Here is an 18,899-nt window from a genome sequence, read left to right on the forward strand (position 1 = left end):
CTTCGTTTCACCCAAATCCAACTTACGGATTGAAAGTTACGATTAAAACAATTAAACAATACACATATAAGCATATCGTACACCAATCGGATTACATATAACACACAGCATGTAAGATATTCGATAAAAATAATTTTTCAAAGAAAATTCGGGGTTAAATGATTTTTCAGGTATTTAATTCGAATTTTTTAACATTTTTCGGAATTAAAATGGGTCGTTGAATCATTTATAAACATTTAATAGGGTTCGAATATCCGAATCTGACTTTAAAATCATTTTATAATAATTATCAAGCCTTGAATACAATTTAAAATTATATTTTAAAGTTCGAAACTATTTTTTGAAATTTTTAAATCAAAAGAAATAATTAAATCTAATTAAATAATCAACTAAAATTAATTAATAATTAATTAAATCAATTCATTAATTAATATTCGAATTAATTGACCAATTAACTAATTAATTCTCAACTAAAATTAATTAATTAAATCATTCAGATTTATTTTTAAATTAAAATAATGATTTTTGAAATTTCTAATAATTAAAACAAATTTCTGAAATTAAAATAAAAAGAAAATATAAATTTTATAAATTTTTAAAACAAGAATCCTATTTTGGAAAGATTCTGAAATTTCAAGGACCAAACTTCATCATCTGCAAAAGTACAAGGACCTACCTGCAAATTTTGTACCCCTCGCCGGAAAACAGTTGGGGTTCGTCGGAGATGGCGCTCCCGGAATCGTCACATCACCAGAAGCTCGATATATGATCTACTTTTCACAAGGAATTCAACCATGCAATCAAAACAACTCAATAACCCCTGAGTTGGCCGGAAAAACTCGAAGAAAACTCGTCGGACAGCGAGTGCTTTGTTGCTCCGGTCAGGCCAACTCCGGTACCGTCTGTTGACGAGACCACCACCAATCGATTCCTCTTTTCAAGCTCTACACATCCATACCAATAAATCAATCTAATAACCCCTAGAGCAGAAAACCCCAAATTTTAATTGAAAACATTCAAACTGCCTATGAACCCTAATTTCATAATTCGAAATTAAAACACAGATTTGAGCATGTTATTGAACTTCAAATGACCACTATGACATACCAAAATGACCAGAATCAGATTATCTACAACATGCAAGCATTAAAACATACAAACAACATCAAAATCAAAAATTCATAATTTAATCCAAAATAAATAAAAATATAGAAAATTACCAGATGATTCTGCAGTGTTATCGCTTATAGATACTGATAGTACTCCTTAATACCTTTGTTTTGGTTACTCGAGCTTCAAAATCGGATATCAATAATGCCTTGAAACTAGTGTTTGATTCTCAAGAACTAATATGAATGTACTGTTTTTCTCTGAAAATTATATATTTAACTAATTGTAAATGATTTTTCTGAACAAAATAAAATACGGTAAAGGCTATTTATAGATACGGAATATTGGTACCCTTTTGGATCATATCGGATATAAAATATACTGTTTATTGGACAAAACATAACCAAATCGGTACCGATTTTAGGATAATTATCCAAAATTATACATTTTGTAAATACAGACTTGGTCTCAGCGCTTTGGTTACACGAAGTACGAGAAGATAATATAATAGTTTAATCAAAATATCTCGTTTCTCGAAAGTACGGGTTTTATCGATTTACCGAAACGAATTTTGTATCGAAAATTTTGCGGCGGGACCCGCACAGGGAAAACCGTACTCCGAATTGAAAAAGTTAAAACATGGAAAATGCTCGGAATATTACAATTAGGTTAGGAAGAAGTTTTGCCGAGACTTTCGAGTTGTAAAAGCGTAAAAACGGTTGAAGTCGGTTGGTTCCCGATTATACAAAATAGTTTATAAATACTCGGTAAAATAATTTATTAAATCCATAAATCATTTATAAAATCATATAACAACATAAAAATTAATAGTAAAATGCCATAATTATCTATACTTTATTTTGGACATATAAAAATTGAAATACTCAAATTTTATCATATTTAAATATCCAAACACATATACCACTTAACATAATTCACCAAAAATTTACAGAATAATCACAGAATATATATATTTATTGATAAAAATAATTACACGATATATCCCAGGTATTACATCCCTCCCCCTTAAAAGGATTTTGTCCTCAGAATCTCCTAAGAAAATAAATAAGGGTACTTTTCTCGCATACCACTTTCTAGCTCCCATGTTGTTTCTTCAACCTTTGGGTTTCTCTACAACACTTTTACTAACTGTACAACTTTGTTTTTTAACACTTTCTCTCTTTCTTCTAGAATCTCTATTGGACTTTCTACATAAGACAAATCCTCCTGAAGTTCTATCGGCTCGTACACAATTACATGCCTGGAATCTGGATTATACTTCTTAAGCATCGATACGTGAAATACATTATGAGTATGCTCCATATACGGGGGTAATGCCAGTTCATATGCTACCTTGCCGACACGCATCAAGATTTCAAAAGGTACGACATATCTAGGACTCAGCTTTCCTCTCTTTCCAAATCTCTTCAATCCTTTCCACGGTGACACTTTCAATAATATTAAATTTCCATCATCAAATTCCATATCCTTCTTTGATTGATCTGCATATTTTCTCTGATGATCTTGGGCTGCAATTAACCTTTTCTGAATAACTTTGACAACCTCTTTTATTTCTGTACCGATTCGGGTCCAAGTATCTTGTCTCCTACTTAATCCTAATATACTGGTGATCGGCATTTACATCCATAAAGAGCTTCGTAAGGTGGCATTCCAATGCTGGCATGGTAACTGTTGTTGTTAGAAAATTCTACTAAGGGTAAATGCTTGTCCCAACTTCCTTTAAAATCAATAGCACAAACTCGCAACATGTCCTCAATTGTCTGAATCATTCTCTCACTTTGGTCATTGGTCTCTGGATGGTAAGATGTACTCATATTTAATCTGGTTCCCAAACATTCTTGAAAACTTCTGCAAAATCTCGAATTAAATCTTGGATCTCGATCGGATACGATAGACACAAGAACTCCATGACGAACTACTATCTCTTTTAGATACATGTGAACCAACTTATCCAATGAAAACCTCTCATTAATAGGCAGAAAATGAGCTGATTTAGTAAGTCTGTCCACTATAACCCAAATGGCATCATGGTTTGATTTCGTCCTTGGTAATCCAACTATAAAATCCATGGAAATATGCTCCCACTTCCATTATGGAATCCGTGTTGGTTGCAATAGTCCACTTGGTCTCTGGTGCTCTGCTTTAACCCTCTAACATGTATAACATTTGCTGACCCATTCTGTGATTTCTCTCTTCGTATCTGGCCACTAATAATTTTCCTTTAAATCTCTGTACATCTTGGTACTCCCTGGGTGGATTGAATACCTTGAATTGTGAGCTTCTTGTAAAATTTCATTCTTCAACTTTGTCACTGGTGGAATCGAAATTCTGGAAGAAAATCTGAGAATACCTTGATCATCCTTTTGAGTACACAATTCCACTCATACCAAACGATTGATGTCCTGATCTATTACTTCCTCTTGACACTTCTTTATCTTTTCTAACAACTCCGGCTAAAAAGTTAGACTATACATTTTCGCTTCATTAGGCTTGCAAACTCTGATCTCCAATTCCAATTTCTGAAATTCCCTGTATAACTCTTCTGGTACTATCAACACGTTCAATTTCTCCTTTTGGCTTAGTGCGTCTACCACAATATTTGCTTTACTTGGGTGATAGTTAATCGTACAATCGTAGTCCTTGATCAACTCTAACTACCTTCTCTGTCTCATGTTAAGTTCCTTTTGCGTGAATATGTACTTCAAGCTTTTATAATCCATATAAATCTCACATCTTTCTCCATATAAATAATGTCTTCAAATCTTCAAAGCGAATACTATGGCCACTAGCTCCAAGTCATGAGTAGGATACTTCCGCTCATGAGGTTTCAGTTGTCTTGATGTATATACAATAACCTTGTCGTGCTGCATCAAAACACATCCTAATCCCTTATGAGAAGCATCATTATGGATAACAAAAATTCCTTGATCATATGGAAGTGACAAAACACGTGATGTGATCAATCTCTTCTTCAATTCTTGTAAACTTTCTTCCCACTTCTCGTTCCATATAAACTTCTCATTTTTCCTGGTAAGCTTCGTCAAAGGCGTCGCAATTTTTGAGAAATCCTGAACAAATCATCGATAATATCCCGCTAATCACAAGAAACTTCTCACTTCTGTTGGTGTTTTTGGCCTTTACCAATTTGTAATAGCTTCAATATTTGTCGGGTCCATTTTGATACCTTCATTACTGACTATGTGCCCTAAGAACTGAACTTCCTGTAGCCAAAACTTACACTTTGAGAATTTAGCATACAACTTTTTGTAACGACTGAGAATTTTGCGTCGTAATTAAGAAAATAAAGTATGTGTTATGTGATGAGATTATAATTATGTGATGATTATTTGTTTTATCTGTATACTAGAGTTTAGGAGCGTGAATAAAAACGTTCCAATTTAAAGAGTCAGCTTAGAAATTAAGCTTGGTGTCGGGCCGTCAGGTAGAACGGAACCTGTCCTAATATGGAAATTAAATAATATAAAATGTGAATTATATGTGAAGTGAATGAATAAAGTATTTCGTCTTAAGAGACGTGTTGATTGGCAAAGATAATGAGAAGCGTAATCGAAACGCTGAGCGCCGGGCCGTCAGGCTGAACGTGACCCGGTACGCGTAAAAGAGGATAAGGATTAAAGAGGGATAGATTCTATGATCAGACCTGAGTCGTTATGTGACTATATGTGTGTGATTGCTTGACTGTGTGCATGACTATATGTTCTGTGTCAATTTTGTGTATTTTAAAGGAATTACGTGATTTAAGTAAAGGTTTAATTAACCTTCGCGCATTTTTATAAAATCATCCGAGAAGGATAAATACATGGGATTTGTTTTGTTACCTTCGTAATGATCCTAGAGACTTTTTAAAAATAATAAGTGAATTTGATTGTTGATCTTTGCATTTTTAAATTAATTTTATGTGGAAATTATATTTATTAAAGCAAGTTTGCGGAATTCATATAAAATCAACCGTTCGCTCAAATTCTTATTATGAGTAATGGATAAAAAGTTGATTTCGAGACCTACGTATTAAAATTATCATTTTCAATAATCCTCGACTTTCCGAGAGAGAAATATTTTTATTTTGAATTTCGTTGCATTTGAGTAAAAAGAGAAAGAAAGTGCAAATTAAAAAAAAGAGTTATTAGATTACCATTTTGCCCTTGTGTTGGTGGAGTATAAATTACTCCTTCCTCCCCATTTTCTTCTTTATTTTCCGTGCACTCACTCTTTTCTCTCCTCTTTTTCTTTCACTCTCTCTCTCTCACTCGAACAACTCTCTCTCGGCTCTCTCTTCAATCTCTCTCGGTATACCTCCTTTTTTCTTGATCAAACTCATCAATCATCCCTAATTCTTCTTGCTAAACACTTATGTATAGGTAGAAGTATGTGCATGTGTGTGATTAGGCTTGCATGCCGAAGTGTGTGTGTGTGTGTGTGTGTGTTTTGGGTTCGGTTTTGAGCCAAGAACCGAGGGCTTGCTTGATTAGTTCGTATCCTATGAATATTGTGCAGAAATCAGTTTGCATGTGGTGTTGATGCATTTTTTTTGAGAAATCGGGGGTTTCGTGGTTGGACACCCTCGAATGAGGGCACCACCGTGAAACCACCGCCACCGGTGATGAACTCCGGTGAACCGGTGGTGAGCTATGATGTTAAAAAAAACTGAGCTCTAGAACTTTAAGATCACTTATTTATGTTTGCATGTGATGTTTTGATTAAAAGGCCAAATGGCCCTTAATATTTTAAAGGAATCAAGTTGATTGTGTTGAAATGCATGAGTTATTGATTTGATGTTGAAATATAGGTGGATTTGTGATTCAAGGATTAAGAATATCAAGTTGCATGTTTGTTTTTGAAAAAGGCCGAATGGTTTTAATCTTTAAAGTTGTTTGATTTGAGTTAACTTGTTTAAAATGATGATGGATTGTGATTAGATTAAAAAGGAATGAAATTGTTGTTGCATGCTAAGTTAAGTTCGAATTTTTGGTATTAATAAGAAAGGAAATTGATTTTTGTGAGATAAACTTGGTAAACACTAAGTATAAATGGCCTAAAAGTGATTGCATGCTAGTTTTAAAAAGGATCAAGATGTGCATGTCATGGATTTGTCCTTGAGAAGTAAAATTGAGTTTTGCCGAATTAAATTAAGTTAAAAGGGACTAATTTAATGAATGAATGGATGCATGTTGTGATTTAGGTGAAAATCGATTGTGTTAAGAAACTTAGTTGGCTTACTTGATAAAGATAAAGTGTTTGATAGCATGATAAGTTAAAATTGAATTGCATGCGCGCAAGTATGTATGATTAGTTCGAATTTTTATGATTAAAATGAAGAAGAATGATAATTTAATAGCTTTGAATGAGTTGTGCGTATGTATGTGAGTTAAAGTGGGTATTTTGTGGATTTTGTGTGATAAGGCCGAATAGGCCATAAGGAACGAAAGTCAAATTACTTGGTTTTTATGATTAAAAGGATGATTGAAAGTGTATAAGTAAATATTTAGGAATTTGTTGCTTGATTATAGTATGTGGCTCAAATTAAGGAGTAAAAGAAAAGGAAATTAAGTTGATTGATATAATATACATAAATGTTTGGTTGTAATTAGGTCTTGTACTCGTAAAAGAGTCGTGATAGTGTGATTTGAGAAATAGCCAAGGTCAAGCTAGTACGCTTTGATTGCTAAGTGTATAAGGATATAAAAGCTACGAGAAAGGGATATGCTATGTGCTATGTGCTATGTGCTTATATGTATAAGCTATATTCGTATGCTCGAGTCAAAGATATAATCGAGTTATCGTATAGAGTGATCGTTCCGGGAACGAGAGTTGAGAACCTGATTAAGATTTTGGTTTTATTGTAGATTCGGAGCGTGAGGGCATTCAGGTTAGGAAAAGAAAGGATTTACTAGGTGGCAGTAGTTCAACCCTCAGGAAAGCAAATTCAGGTAAGTAACTCTGATTACTTGTGTAAATGATTATAAAGGAAATGTTGTTCATACCATGTAGAGTATTGAACTGCTTAAGCATGAAACCCTTATTTTATGAGACCCATATTTTATGAAACCCTGTTATTGATTTAAAGAATCCCTGTTCTTGATAACATGTTATTGATAAGCCTATTGATTTCACTCACTGATAACCAGACCTTTCTGTTCCAGTTACCTCTAATGCCATGAATCATATTGAACCTATTGATTATCTTGGTTAACTCTGTTTAATGATACCCTGTTTCTTTTGATCACCCTATTGATCCCTAAGTTAATGCTGATCCTTCTAATTTAGTGCCTTGTTGTCCCTGATACTGAATTCTTGAGAATTGTTCCTTGCGTATCTTTGATTCACTCCCTGAACCTTGCTTCTTTAAAATCTGATTTAAGAATGAGTTTCGACTTGAAAGAGTCCGAATGATTTCAAATGCTTGGTAATGATAAAATGGATTTTAGAAAACCTATTTGTTTTTCCAACTCAAGGTTTTCCAAATGAATTCCTGATGGATTGGATTGAGACGTAAGAGGCTAGTAGGACTAGTCCAGTCATGGTAAGAGGCTAGTGGGACTAGTCCAATTTAAGACTGAAATTATGCCGATTGGTACCTTAAAGACCGGAATGGAGGTCGATACGGGCTGATCACCCATATATAATGAAATGGAAAGATAATGTGATCCAATCAAGGGTTCTAAGTGATTATTTAAAAGGGAACTGAAACTTTTTATTCAGTAAATTGATTTTTGAAAATGAAAATGGATTATATTTTCTTGAAAAGAGTTGGTAATGTCATTGTGGAGCTTAAAGCTCGAGAACCCTGATTCTTGAAATTGTTAATCATATGATTGATTCTATATCTTGAAATACTGTTGCTTTCCTCTATCGAAAGATCTATTTTGATCCTATAATGAATTGTGATGAATGTCGGCTTTCGTCCTGTTTCGAGCCTTGTTTCTTGAAAACCCTACTATTCTTCAGATACCTTTCCTTATCCCAAAAAAAAAATATATGGAAATCTGCCACCTAGATTAATTAAGGTAGAATGCCCTAGTTTGTTCAAAGTATATTGTGATTTGATATTGTAGAACTGCTATATAGTTACTTGCTGAGTTTTATACTCATTTATTTTATCTTAATCTAACCATGGCAGTTAAGCAAGAAGATGGCCAGGCTTAGGCGCATTGCTCGTAAGAGCGTACCTGGTGGTCCCTACCGTGTTGAGGGCTTCCGGTTGCCAGAGCAGGTAGTGGTTGTTATGAGTGAGCTCGCGCCTAGAAAGAGGTGTATAAAGATACAATGGGTTATCTGTCGGTTCCCAGCCGGAATCGATATTGACTATTTAATAATATTTTGGGTCTGTAAGTTATATTTTATGATTGGTAGTTGTAATCTTGTCTCATACTTTATCCTGTTGATCCTGTTAGTAGTTAATTGGGGTTTATGCATATTTAATTATTAGAATAGATGTGTGTGAGTCCTCATTTCCTAACCCCGAGATTGAGGGCGTCACACTTTTCCTTTCTCAAAATTTCCAAAGATGTCCTTAAATGCTCCGCATGGTCTTCTACTGACTACGAGTAAATCAAAATATCATCTATAAACACAATGACAAACTTGTCCAAATATTCCTTGAAAATCATGTTCATCAAGTCCATAAATGTTGCTGGGGCATTGGTTAATCCAAAATACATTATTAAGAATTCATAATGACCGTACCTTGTTCTGAAAGCTATCTTCGGTATATCTTCTGGTCTAATCTTCAATTGGTGATATCCAGATCTCAAATCAATCTTAGAAAAATCCTTAGCTCCCTTCAACTGGTCAAACAGATCATGGATTTGAGGTAATGGATACTTATTCTTCATTGTAAGCTTATTGAGCTCCCGATAGTTGATGCATAATCTCATGCTTCCGTCCTTCTTCTTAATGAAAAATATCGGTGCACCCCATGAGGACACACTGGGTCTAATCACTCCTTCCTCTAATAACTCTTGCAACTGTTTTGCTAACTCCTTCATTTCAATGTGCGGCATTCTATACGCGGCCTTGGATACTGGTTTCGTTCCAGGTTCTAAGTCAATTGCAAACTCAGTTTCTCTATCTGGAGGAAGTCCTGGTAACTCATCTGGGAACATGTCTGGAAACTCATTGACTACTAGAATATCTTCAAGTTTTGTTGGCTCCCGATTTCTATCGATCACATAAGCAATAAAATGCTCACATCCTTGTCGTAGTAACTTCTTAGCTTGAATCATCGTTAAGAACTTCTTCGCTTGCCACTGACCTTTAAATGTCACTATTTTCTCATCTGGCGTCTTCAAAATTACCCTCTTATTACGACATTCTATCTGAGCATCATGCTTAAATAGCCCGTCCATTTCTAAAATAACGTCAAACTCTCCTAACTTAAATGGTATCAAATCCACACAAAGCTTATTTCTAGAAATCTCAGTTCTCACAGTTTACACATACTTGATTAACAGATACATGTTCTTGATTTGATAATTTCACAGTCATTATTTCATTTACCCTTTCAACTGGACAATTTAACTTATTAACAAAATCTTGAGAAATAAACTATCGAGTTGCTTCCGAATCTACTAACACGTTGGCACATAAAAGAATTTACAGTAACCGTACCTGCCATAACATCGGTTTCCTGGATAGCGTCCTTCACAGACATGTCAAAAACTCTAGCCCTTGGAGGCTCTTTCACTACTGGAGTGGACCCCATAATTCTCAATGCATTACTATCTAGGGCTGGTGTCTTGCAATCCCTTGATATGTGTCTTGGCTTTCCGCACTTAAAACATGTAAATCCAATTGCTGGAACCTTGACTGCTGGATTCCGGATAGGCTGGTCCATATATATTGGCTCTCTGGCTAGCTGATTACGGCACTCCCTTGAATAGTGCCCTTTTGGATTACATCTATAACAAACCACATTCAACTTGTTACAAACTCCTCCATGTTTCTTTTCGCATACCTGGAAATCTTGTAGAGCTAGCCTTTGTTGGTTTGGCTGGTTCCCAAAGGTTGGACGGTTGTTTTGTCCTCCGTCGCCTACATTTTGCATCCTAAAATTAAAATTTCTCCCTAGTTGAAACTTGCCTTTCTTCTGGTTAAAATTTAGAAACTTCCCTTCTTGTGACTGTCCCTCATTACCTTCAAACTTCCTCTTCTTACCCTCCTTCTCCTTCTGTGACATTTCATTCTCCGTCTCTGGAATCATGGCTTCTGTACAACTCCTGCATACGTGTCCAATTCAAATATTGCTATCTTTCCTCTAATCCATGGCTTAAGACCTTGTTGGAATCTCTTAGCTTTCTTCCTATCAGTATCCACATATGATGGTACAAACCTTGACAATTCCTTGAACTTGCTCTCATCGTCCGCTACTGACATATTTCCCTGCTTTAACTCCAGAAACTTCAATTTCATATGCTCTTGAATAAACTGAGGAAAATAATTCTCTAGAAAAAACTCCTTGAATCTTTCCCAAATAATAACATATGTACCTTCCAATGTCTTAACAGTCTCCGACCAGTAGGTGGCTTCATTCTTCAAATTATAACTTACAAACTCAACTTTCTGTTCCTCTCTCACCTTAACCAAAGAAAATGACTTTTCTATCTCCTTTAACCAAACTCTCGCTTCAATTGGATCTAAAGAACCTGTGAATTCTGGTGGATTCACCGCCTGAAAAGTCTTAAAAGTTACCTGAGGATTGGTCTATCTCTGCTGTTGTTGAGTTAGGCTGACTGTTTGTTGAGCCAAGATATGAAGAATTTGGGCTACTGTTGGGTCTATGGGACCTGGATTTGCATTTTGGTTATTGTTGTCTTGGTTGTTGTTATTAGTTTCTTCATTCTGGTTAGTAGAACGGGTATTTCTTTTGGGAGCCATTTTCTGTAAATAATCAAACAACTTATTCAGCCTTTAAATCAAATCCTTTTTGTGAAAAGTTTTGTGTAAACAGAAATATCTCTTTTTGAAAACATTTGTAATAGTTGAACTAAGTAAATTGCATGCTTCTTTACAGAATATAAGCAGTTAAGGGGATAGGGTACATGGTATCACAAGATTTTATGATGGGTGCAATAAATAACGTAAGATAAAACAGGTGCAGTAATGTAAATGACAATGCTGGAAAAGAAAAGGTACCGATATATATATATACATATATATATATATCAAAGTTTTGGTAGAACAAGCGTGAAAACGCTTTAGCAAAAGTAAAAGGGTACAACAAGCCTACACACTAGTTAGCAAGTCTAGTCTATATATACAAACCAAAAGTCTGCTAATACACACTACACACAAATAATACCAAAACTGTGGCGCCCTCCAAACCCGGGTCAGAAGTTTGGGGTCCACAACACACACGCACAATACATATATACCTGCTTATAACAATTATAAAGATAATAATAATATGTAGTAATCCTACTTACCTTCATCCACGGATCGCAACAAGTTAAAGTATGCACACAAGCCACAACCTTACTTATATTACAAACGTTCCAAATCCCAACTATTTAAACTTACATATGAATATTAAAGATTCTTACAAACTTTCGAACCTAAACTATTACAAACATCTTCAGCTAGCTTATTCCGCTCAACCTGGAATTCTAGCTCGCACATTTGATTGGGGATCCTCGCTACCAACAGGTTCCTTCTTAACTGGAAAAGAACATAAACAGAATCGCACAAATGAGCTAACTAGCTCAACAAGTCACAGTGACAATACTGAGGTTAAACAATGATCAATTGAAATGATTTTAGGGTATCAAGTTTCTTTATTAGCAATGATTAGAATTGGATATTCAGTTTTTATTTTAAAAACCAAGGTTAGGCTGCTGATCAGTCACGCACTAACCCCGGGCAAGGCACACAACTCTGCTCTAATTACTGGATCCAAGGCACACATTGGCCTAATGTGACCATCAATCTTGTCTGACCACGAATCTGGTCCACATTTATAAAACAATCCAATTTTATAACAATAACATAATAAATAAAGTAAATCAATAAACAGAATCATAAACAACACTAGTCTTCAAGCATAAGGTGGTTTACATTCACCAATAGGATATAACAAGGTAATTACAAGGATTGGCTATCAGCCGGTAAAAGAATCAGATAACAAAAGAATCAAGGTCTCGTGGTTATAAGGATTAGTCTTTTGATATATATAAGGTATAAAGGTTTGTATGTTAAACAATTTCGGTTCAGTGATCGGTATTTAGTTTATATGTATTTGTGGAGTAGTATCGTATATATGTGGTTCGCATCTGGATATTCAACAATCAATAGTTTACAAAGAATAAGGTTTACGGTTCAAAGATCAATAACTGGAATCAAGGTTTAGGGTTACATACTTCAAAGCACTTGCATTATAAAACAGAACTATTTCAAACATATATCAAGATAGTTTTGGAATCACTTGCTATATATCTCGAGAAAGGTTCAGAAATACTTGCCTTTTTTCACTTTGCTTACGCTTCACTTGTTCTCGTTAACCGACTCCTAATCATTGACTATCTGTTTTCCTTTCCTATTCCTCGCTTCTTCTGCTTAGACATCATAAATATCTATCAATACTTATTCTCACTTGATTCTATTCGTTATAAGCTTCTATCTACCCTTCATTTCACCCAAATCCGACTTAAGGATTGAAAGTTACGATTAAAACAGTTAAATAATACACATATAAGCATATCGTACACCAATCGGATCACATATAGCACACAGCATGTAAGATAATCGATAATTAAATTAAAAGAAATAATTAAATCTAACTAAATAATCGATTAAAATTAATTTATAATTAAATCAATCAATTAATCAATTAATATACTAATTAATTGACCAATTAACTAATTAATTATCAACTAAAATTAATTAGATAAATAATTCAGATTTATTTTTGAATTAAAAATAATTTTTGGAATTAAAATAATGATTTTTGAAATTTTAATAATTAAAAACGAATTTCTGAAATTAAAATAAAAAGAAAATATAATTTTTATAGAATTTCAAAACAGGAATCCTATTTTTGAAAGATTCTGAAACTTCAAGGACCAAACTTCATCATCTACAAAAATACAAGGACCTAACTGCAAATTTTGCACCCCTCGCCGGAAAACAGTACGCGTTTGCCGGATATGGTGTTCGCGGAATCGTCACATCACTAGAAGCTCCAGATATGATCTACTTTTCACAAGGAATTCAACCATGCAATCAAAACAACTCAATAACCCCTGAGTTGGCCAGAAAAGCTCGAAGAAAACTCGTCGGATGACGAATTCTTTATTGCTCCAGTCAGGCCAACTCCGGTATCTTCTATTGACAAGACCACCACCAATCGATTCCTCTTTTCAAGCTCTACACATCCATACCAATCAATCAATCTAGTAACCCCTAGAACAGAAACCCCCAAATTTCAATTGAAAACATTCAACTGCCTATGAACCCTAATTTCATAATTCAAAATTGAAACACATATTTAAGCATGTTATTAAACTCCAAATGATTATTATGACATACCAAAATAACCGGAATCAAATTATCTACAACATGCAACCATCAAATCACACAAACAACATCAAAATCAAAAATTCATAATTAAATCCAAAATAATTTGAAAATAAATAAAAATATAGAAAAGTACCAGATGATTCTGCAGTGTTATGGCTTATAGAATCTGATAGTACTCCTTAATACCTTCGTTTTGGTTACTCGAGCTTCAAAATCGGATATCAATAACACCTTGAAACTAGTGTTTGATTCTCAAGAACTAATATGAATATACTATTTTTCTCTGGAAATTATATATTTAACTGACTGCAAATGATTATTCTGTACAAAATAAAATATGGTAAAGGTTATTTATAGTTACGGAATATTGGTACCCATTGGATCATATCGGATATAAAATATACTATTTATTTGACAAAACAGATCCAAATCGGTACCGGTTTTAGGATAATTATCCAAAACTATACATTTTGTACATACAGACTTGGTCTCAGCGCTTTGGCTACACGAAGTACGAGAAGATAATATAATAGCTTAATCAAAATATCCCGTTTCTCGAAAGTACGGGTTTTATCGATTTACCGAAATAAATATTGTATCTAAAATTTTGTGTCGGGACCCGCACGGGGAAAACCGTACTCCGGATTGAAAAAGTCAAAATATGCAAAATGCTCGAAATATTGCAATTAGGTTAGGATGGAGTTTCCCAAGACTTCCGGGTTGTAAAAACGTAAAAACGTTTGAATTCGGTTGGTTCCCGATTATACAAAATAGTTTATAATTACTCGAAAAAATAATTTATTAAATCCATAAATCATTTATAAAATCATATAACAACATAAAAATTAATAAAAAAAATACCACAATTATCTATACTTTATTTTGGACATATAAAAATTGAAATACTCAAATTTTATCATATTTAAATATCCAACACATATACCACTCAATAGATAATTCACCAAAAAATCACAGAATAATCACAGAATATTTATTTATTGATAAAAATAATTACACGATATATCCCAGGTATTAGAGGAAGTAAATGATTTGGTGATAACTGCTATAATTTATAAAGATAAGTCGGTGTAGCACTTTACTTAATTGTAGCAATCAATAGTTGGATATGTAATAGAATTCCTTATTCATGTATATCATATCAACTAGATTGATTATGTAACTGTGCATTATATAAGCACATGTTAGGTTAACACTTTATGTGTCGATTATTGTTTTATCATTCTGTGTAACCTAGAAGCTGTCAAGGATATCTTTTCATCCTTTGAGATAATTTTGTAAATAGTTTTATTCCATTAATATAAAGACCGTTCTTCATAATTGAGTTTGAATTTCGATTTGATTGTTATATATTGTATTCACTCTTGTCTACAATATCACTTAAGGCCTAACATATCCCGGGCCATTATACATACCAAGAACTTTATTTGATTTTACTTTTGTTTTAGATTTAATAGTACATTTTTTTTTGCCCGGATGAATTATATATATTATTTTGTATTGGCCCGATGCCATTATACAGTTATAGTTATATTATATTTATTTTTTTAAACTATGAATAAAATATATTAATGAAAGTATTTTATGTTAACTATAATCATAAATTTATAGTATGATCAATACAGGTGATCATGTAATGTTACCAACAAAACTTTTAATGTAGTCTTTAATGTAACTAACTATAATAGCTTAGAACCCGCGCGATACATGAATTATTTCTAATATTATATAATTTTTTAAATATAAATTAAATTGTAATTTTTTAATGTAAAATTTGTCTATTCAAAATTTTTATAAGATGTGATTTAATAACCAATATACATATACACATGTAAATTTGATATTTTTATTTAGATTTATTTAAATTTGAATAAAAAATAATATTATTAATTAAAATATAAAGTATTATTGATAGTTCTACCTGTATTATTAATAACCAATATTTATTTATTTTAGTTTACACAATAAATTTTTCCCCAGGTTAATAGTATACGAATCACATTTAATTTAATTTTAATTTTGTTTTATCCTAAGACCCCTTATATTGACCAAATTTAACTAATTATGTTTAGTTTGAATTTAATTTATTAAAGGAGAATCAATAGTATACTTTAGTTTAACTCAGATGAATGTTACATATTATTTTGTTTTAACTAATCGAATAATATTTAGATGTTAATTATTCTTTACCATGGATAAATTCTATAATTTCTTTAGCCCGAATAAATACTATATATTATTTTATTTAACACTAAGTTATTATACCCATCGATGAATTACTAGTTCAATAATATAATTTTTTTAGTGAACTCAGTCGTACTTATATTTGTTCTTGCCCGAAATTCATTTTACCGACCAAATCCAACTAATTATAATTAGTTTAATTTTAAATTTATTTTAACCTCAATCAACAATATAATTTTGCTTTGATTAGCTTGAATAATGTATAATATTTTATCTTATTTCACGACCTTAACACACGACGAATGAATTATCTTCATTTAAGTTACGAAAAATGTAGCATGAATAACATAGATAAAAAATTGTGTATTATATAAACTCAAGTACTGTACCGACTACCAAATTTTTATTGTTTCAGTGTGCAATACTTGAATGCTTTATTTTTTTTATTTAAAGAATATTTATTAATTTGTAATATTTTAAAAAATAAAATAAAGTTCAAAGAAATAAAAAATTATGAAGTTTCTTTTGATTTTATTTCAGCTCTATCTTGAGTTAGATAAATCAGATTTTGACAATTTTACAGCCCACGTGAGTCTCACAAAATAATGTTTAATTCAGTGATTGTTTAAAAAAATTATCCAACAATTTTTTTCCAGAATTTGAGGAAAAAAGATAGTTACGAATTTTGTATTATTATTCTATTCAGTTTATACTTCTTTTTGGTTTAAATTATTGAAAAAGTAGGATATTCAATTTAATTTAGAATACCTATTTGCTTGGTCATTGAATATTCCTCTATTTTATATTTAACAACGATAATCAAGTTATTTAAAGATCTAACGGTCCTTATTAATTAAGAGGATTGTAGCGTATTTAAAAAAATCAAATTAAAGTTCAAAAAAATAAAAAAAAATCCAAGCTTCGCTTGATTTTATTTTGGCTCTATTTTCAGTTCTATAAATCATATTTTGACGATTTTACAGCCCACGCGAAGGTCACGAAATAATGTTTTATTTAGTGATGGTTTAAAAATATTATCCAACAAATTTCATCCAGAAATTGAGAAAAATAATTTTAAAATTTTGTATTATTATTATATTCAATTTAGAATGCATACTTATTTTTGGTTTAAATCATTGAAAAGGTAGGATATTCTATTCAACTTAGAATACCTACATATGTTTGATAATAAAATATTCCTTTATTTTATATCAACAACTATAATCAATTTTTAAAAGATCTAAGTATCCTTATTAATTTGGTAGTTTATGGACCATGACTACCAAATATTTGGATAAAATCCCCCTTATGCATGTTATATAATAAGGATATACTTTAGTTTTTTTAATTTTTATTTTTTCCCGAGTGAAATTATTTGTTAAATATTAATCTAGTAATGATAATTTTTATAAATTTAGAGTATGACAAAAAATACATGTGATCAGTCCATACTACCAACAAAACTTTCAATGTATCGTCTTCAATATAACTAACTATGTTTAGTTTTTTAATTTTTATTTAAACCCAGATCAGTAGTATAATGTTATTTAAGCCCGTGTGAATACAGTGTATATAATATAACTTTATTTGTATTTATGTAAATATATTATGAATATTAATCTATTAATGAAAGTGTCTTATATTGTTAAAAGTTTGGTTAATTTAGAGTTACCAAAAATAAAGATGACCAGACGACTACCAGTAAAAATTTCAATGGACTGATTCGGCTGATTGATAAATGTCCATCAACGGTTTTGTCTTTAACATAGATAGTATAGATAAAGATATAATTTGATAATTTAAAAAATGGTAAAAGATAATATTTTGAATTCATCTTAAATTTTTCTAGTAATTTTTAAAGGAATTTTTTTGTTTCATAAGAATGTGATTGTAGGTGAACTCATATGATTTTAACAATATAACTGTATATTTGTAAAATATAAAATTGTTCGTAAACTTTTGTCAGATATAATTGATGATATCAGCATTTAGAAGTATCATAGCTTGCCATCAGAGTTTACTAACCGGAAGAGATCAAAGTTTATAAAGACTATCAGTATTTGACATATCAGAGTTTAATATCAGCATTTGTCCATCAGAATCTGTCAAGACTGATTTCCAGGAAGAAAATGATTATATCTAGAAGACTTTAATTTTTAGAGATATGTCGGTGTCGGACTTTACTTATTGTAGCAATCAATAGTTGGATGTGTATTAGGATTCCTTATTTATGTATATAATATCAATTGATTGATTGTATAACTGTGCAGTGTATAGCACATATTAGGTTAACACTTTATGGGTCGTGCATTGTTCTATCATACACAGAACCTAGCAGCTCTCAAGGATATTTGTTCATCCTTTTAGAGAGTATTGTAATTAGTTTTTATTCTCTAATATAAAAATTGTTCTTATCCGTTGAGTACTTTATTTCGAATTGATTGCTTAACTGTATTCATCCCCCTCTACAGTTAATTTAAGGCCTAACAATTGACATCAGAGCTTGTTGTTGATACACAAATAACTTAAGATCCAGAAAATAATCATTAATGGCAGATAGAGAAACTCAACCAAATCCCCCACCACCACCAGCCATAAACCAAATCAATCACAATTTGAGCATATATGAGGCTATAAAAGCTAGTTCCCTTAGGATTCCATAATCTTAAGTTTGTTGTTCCATTCAAATATCTGAAAATCCTCTTGACAACCTTTAAATGTAATTCTTTAGGATTAACTTGAAATCTAGCACATAGACAGGTTGCAAACATGATGTCTAGTCTACTTGTAGTTGAATACAGCAAAGATCCAATGTCTACACTTTTTCCTTTCATATCATCATTCAATTTGGTAGCTGTAGATATAGGAGTTGATGTAGGTGAGCAGTCCACCATTTCAAATCTCTTCAACACATCTTTGACATATTTGGTTTGATTGATAAAGATTCCATCACTTCTTTGGCTGACTTTAAGGCCAATAAAGTAATTTAATTCTCCCATCATGTTCATCTCATATTCACTCCACATGAGACTTGA

The sequence above is a fragment of the Apium graveolens genome, chromosome 6 (genome assembly GCF_009905375.1).
Source record: "Apium graveolens cultivar Ventura chromosome 6, ASM990537v1, whole genome shotgun sequence".
NCBI lineage: Eukaryota > Viridiplantae > Streptophyta > Magnoliopsida > Apiales > Apiaceae > Apium > Apium graveolens.